The sequence below is a fragment of the Dermochelys coriacea genome, chromosome 4, assembly GCF_009764565.3.
Source record: "Dermochelys coriacea isolate rDerCor1 chromosome 4, rDerCor1.pri.v4, whole genome shotgun sequence".
Lineage (NCBI taxonomy): Eukaryota > Metazoa > Chordata > Testudines > Dermochelyidae > Dermochelys > Dermochelys coriacea.
This window is the reverse complement of record NC_050071.1, coordinates 84,812,406-84,817,639: the sequence shown is the minus strand read 5'-3', so window position 1 is coordinate 84,817,639 and position 5,234 is coordinate 84,812,406. Positions and strand designations below refer to the sequence as shown.

The 5,234-nt window shown below is 44.7% G+C and overlaps 1 long non-coding RNA gene across 1 annotated transcript; it reads right to left on the bottom strand.

Annotated features, from left to right (window-relative positions):
* Positions 1-252: 252 nt before the first annotated feature.
* LOC122459872 lies at positions 253-4,508 on the bottom strand. Its single transcript, XR_006280829.1, has 4 exons — positions 4,466-4,508; positions 3,583-3,636; positions 2,820-2,912; positions 253-451 (listed from the first exon to the last, which is right to left on the bottom strand). It is a non-coding gene; the product is annotated as an uncharacterized LOC122459872 (long non-coding RNA).
* Between the last annotated feature and the right edge of the window lie 726 nt (positions 4,509-5,234).

Sequence of the window (5,234 nt, the reverse complement as noted above, 5' to 3'; positions counted from 1 at the left end):
AAAGGTTTGAAAGCTGTGTAGAGTATGTGTGTTGGGGAGGACAAACTCGTTAGAGTTTTGAGAGGCCAGACAGTAATATTTGAAGTATATTCTCCCCCCCCCCCCCTCGGGACTTACAAATGGTTGGTTATCATTGAGAAATGAGGTATTTTTGCATTCAGTTCTATGCTTCATGGGAGACTAGGAGGAAATACATAGACTATTAATCACTGAGTGGTGGCAGTTCCTTATATGATCTGTGTGTTTGTCTACTTGTCTTCCTTTATAGGAAATTAAAACATATTATTTTTTTCTGTTTTTCCTACAAGTCACCTCTCAGTTAAAGGTGTATACATAGTTTTCCACATGTGCTGGTGGTGAGCTGAAGAGAATTCATTTCATTCTTTAATTCATAGTCTCCTAAGGAAGATGAAGATTGCATTGAGGAAGGGGTAATATAGTCATTTATCCACTGAAAAGACAAAACATTAGTCAATACTTTGAGTACAGAAGACAATTTGGCTTTTTTTGGTTGGTTTTTGTTTAGCGCTGAATTAGTGATACAAAATTGTCCATCAATGGCTATGAGCCCTGATGGACAGAGATGGTGACCCTAGCCTCTGTTTGCCAGAAGCTGAGAATAGGCAACAGGGGACTGATCACTTGATGATTACCAGTTCTGTTCATTCTCTCTAGGACACCTGGCATTGGTCACTGTCGGAAGACAGGATACCGAGCTAGATGGACCTTTGGTGTAACCCAGTATGGCTGTTCTTATGTTCTAAAGAACAATCAGTAATACCTATTTGACTAAAAACTACAAATTCACTTAAATTATCTTTACAACCCTTTTTATTCCTGTTTAGGAATATTAGCACGAGTAAAATTTTGTTGAAGAGAATGCTAATGGTTAGGGGAATGTACAGCATTGCAAATTCTTGTGCAAACACGTAATTTCACAAATTGCACACTGCCATTTGGTAGGGATCACAAGGAAAGCTGTGTGAACTTCCCCCCTCCCACATACTCGTTTGGAAGCTGAACCAAAAAAACTGAAGAAAAATCAGTTCAGGTCAACCAGAAATAAAAAATAAACCCATGTTTTCAAAATGAAAAGTCAAAATGTTTTGTCTTGGAAATGTTAAAAATTAACCACTTTGACACTTCCATTTTCTTTTATTTCAGAAAAAAATTGCTGACACCACTGGGAATTCATGAACTGTTTTGGTGGACCCAATTTTTTTTTTTGTCAAATAAGTGATTATACACAAAAAAATTCACCCATTTCAAATCACAAGGGATTTTGTGCTTGTTAGAATAGACAGGAAAAATTTCGTGAGAAGAGTTCAGTACTGTTCGGTTAACCCACTGTCACAATGCTGTCTGTCCCAATCAGAACATGTCTGTTGTTGTGCTCCTTTAGGTAGAGGAAGATGAGGAAAACTGCCTGTACTTCCAGAGTAATGTAGCTCAGAGGTCTCCCCTTTGTGAATATTTCTCCTGTGCCCCTTTGAGAAGCGAATGTCCCCTATTCCCTCAGCCATGCAGCTGGTATTTACTGAGATGTGAAGTCATGTGGGTTCCCTCCAACTGTTTTGCCCAAACCAACTACCTGCAAAGAAACTCCTTCATGGCCCTAAGATTTGGATTAGTCCCAAGACCTACATGACACTTGGAGGATTTCTATAAGGAAGTGTTGAAATGTTTGGTAGCGTGGATGTGGGACTAGGCATGAAATCAGAAGTCTTAGGGACACACAAGACTCGAACAGAGATATTGTAGCTGTCTTAGGTTCAGCTCATAGTAGATCCAAGTTTTGTGATCTTTGCAAGGGATGGAATGATTTTCTCTTCTGCAGTGTTTCTATCTGTACCCTGGTGTATGAGGGCTTGTCTATATTTGAAACGCTATTGCGATGCAGCTGCAGATGTACCGCTGAAGCTCTTCAGTGTAGACATTACATACGCAGATGGGTAAGGGGGTTCTCCCATTAGTAATCCACGTCCCCAAGAGGCAGAGGTTGACAGAAGAATTCTTCCATTGACCTAGCGCAATCTACATGGAGAATTAGGTTGGCTTAACTACATTGCTGGGAGGGGATGGGAATTTTTCACACCCTTGAGCTATGTAGCTGGGTCGATCTAATTTTCTAGTATAGACCAGTCCATCTCTGAAGGTTAGGTAGTTACAAACAGACCAAAGTGCCCAAAAAATTGCAGGGAAGCAATCGTGGAAGCATTTCTCTCAAACAAGTCCTGGCCTTCTGAAGGGTCATAGCAATTTACAAATAATTTCTTCCATGAATTTATCACACAGACTGTTTCTGAGCAGTCCATATGCATATCATTCATCAGATGCTTTTAAATGAACACATTTATAAGAATCTGCACTGCCTTGTGTCATTATTTACCCCCTTTCCTCTATAAAGAGTTGGAGATGGACCCCTTCACTATCCGTACTAGTGTTAAGCAGGGCTGTGTTATTGCACCAGTCCTTTTTTCCCCAGTCTATCTTGCCATGATCTTGATTCTTATTCATGACCACCTTTCTTCTGGAATTGGGACTGTGTATTGCATGAATGGCCAGCTCTTCAACCTATGGTGTCTGCATTCTAAAATTAAGGTCTGTTTTTACTGACCTTCAGTATGTTGATGACTGTGCTATCCTTGTGCATACCAAAGCTAACTTGTAATCCACCCTAGATCTTTTCTCAGGGGCCTATCATATCCTGGGACTTTCCCTCAACATTGGGAAGACTAAGGGGCTCCATCAGCCTGCCCCCACACAAGTTGCCCCTGTTTCCCATGAACCCCTTGGAAAACATTGAGCATTTCCCTTACCTCCCCCAGACACCAGTCTTGCTTGAACATGGGATCCATTGTGCCAGTGCATCCTTCAGAATGTTGCTATGTTGTGTCTTTATTGGCAGAGATCTGTGGATGGAAACTAAGATCCTGGTCTATAGTACAGTAGTCATTCCCACTCTTCTTTATGGGTGCGAGACACAGATGACATAGAATCATAGAAGATTAGGGTTGGAAGAGACCTCAGGAGGTCATCTAGTCCAACCCCCTGCTCAAAGCAGTACCAACACCCAACTAAATCATCCCAGCCAGGGCTTTGCCAAGCCAGGCCTTAAAAACCTCTAAGGATGGAGATTTCACCACCTCCCTAGGTAACCCATTCCAATGCTTCACCACCCTCCTAGTGAAAAGGTTTTTCCTAGTTTCCAACCTAGACCTCCCCCTCTGCAACTTGAGACCATTGCTCCTTGTTCTGTCATCTGCCAATACTGAGAACAGCTGAGCTCCATCCTCTTTGGAACCCCCCTTCAGGTAGTTGAAAGCTGCTATCAAATTCCCCCCTCACTCTTCTCTTCTGCAGACTAAATAAGCCCAGTTCCCTCAGCATCTCCTCATAAGTCATGTGCCCCAGCCCCCTAATCATTTTTGTTGCCCTCTGCTGAACTCTTTCAAATTTGTCCACATCCTTTCTGTAGTGGAGGGCACAGAACTGGATGAAATACTCCAGATGTGGTCTAACCAATGCCGAATAGAGGAATAATCACTTCCCTTGATCTGCTGACAATGCTCCTACACATACCGAAGCCGTCTTAAGCATCTGGAGTGGTGCCATCAGTGCTTACTTAGGAAGAGACTCTATATCAGATGGGAAGATAGTCATACCAACGCAAACATTACCTCTACAGCTATTACCACCAGTGTTGAGGTGCAGATTATGAAACATCAACTTCACTGGGCTGGCCATTGTATGCGGATGGCTGTACTCATCTTTCAAAGCAAGGCCTCTTTTCTCAAATTAGTCCTGGTAAGAGGACTCTTCGGGGACAGAGGAAACACTACAAGGACACCCTGAAAAATGTATCTGAAGGGAGGCATTGACCCCATAAATTAGGAAGAGCTGTCAAGCAACAGACTGCAATGGAATCACATCATGCCTCAGCCTATTTTGAAAAGAATTGCCTTCTCAAGAGACTGAGAAATGGCAGAGGAGAAAGGAAAGGGTACAGCATCCCAGCCAGCAGTTATGCTTACTCCAAGCAATCACCTGTCACATATGTGGAAAAACCTGTAAAACATGGATTGGGATCCTCAGTCATCTTTTCTCATCAATGACTCTTCTCCCCCAGAAGACCTCCCTTTCCTAGTATAGCAGCAAAGGTCAGAGCTTATTGAGCTACTTTCATCACAGGCCAGTATAGAAGGTAGAATACCCACAGTCTCTGTTGCTCCTTAGAGCTCAGTAGGCTCAGTTTGGCCTCCTGCCTGGACCAAAGTCCACTTCCCCTCTCAAGGGGATCTCTGTAGAGCCTGGGGTAAGAGGGGGAACCCAGGCCCACCCTCTACTCCAGGTTCCAGGGACCCTAATGGTAGCAGCTGTTGGCAGTTTTTCCTTCACCAATAACACTGCTTTGATTCCCTAGGCCACTTGCCCATGGTCCCCTGTTCCAAAGCTTCACCCTTACCTCAGGATTCAGCAATACTTCCTCTTCTCTAGCTCTCTTCACCTGGGCTTCTCAAAAGAAGAAGAGCTGGAAAGGAGAGCTTTTAAGCAGTATGAGTAGGACCTTAACTGGTTCCAGCTGTCTCCATTAGCCTAACAACCTTATCTGGTTAAATTGGCATCAGGTGTCTTGATTGGCCTGGAGTAGCCTTTGTTTGGCTATACAGGGAACAGCTCATTCTAAGGCTGATATATCTGCCTCCACCTCTCTCCTATAGCCCTCTGGCCTAAAGGGAGAGGGTGGCTGCTGCTTCTTTTAGGCCCTCCCTGTTGTTACTACTCCCCCCTGGCTGGTCTAGACACCACTACCACTGTTAGGTAGTTATTGTTAGCCCCCTTCTCTGCTACTTTTTGCTGGCCAGCTGCTGGACCCCTCCCCCCCTCAGGTGTTGCTACTGCTCCAATTACAGCCCCTTGTTGGGGGAGGGGGGAGCTGCTGGCCGGCTCCCCAGAGGAGGGCAGTGTGGGACCCCAGCCCTAGCCATTGCTGCTGTGGACACCATCACCACCACCACCTGTGAGGGGTCCTTTCTGCCTGTCTGGACCACCAGATTGCCACCTGGAATTGCTGCTGTGTGTACTGCTGAGGAGCTGCTGGAGGCCTAAGGAGGAGAAGAAGAGGGCCATCTGCTATTAGGGGAGCACTTACAGACTCTGCAGACCACCGTGGAGGGGGCCTTTCACACTGAGTAACTGTTCTCTTGTGGTGGGGGTTTTGACTGTGTTTGTGC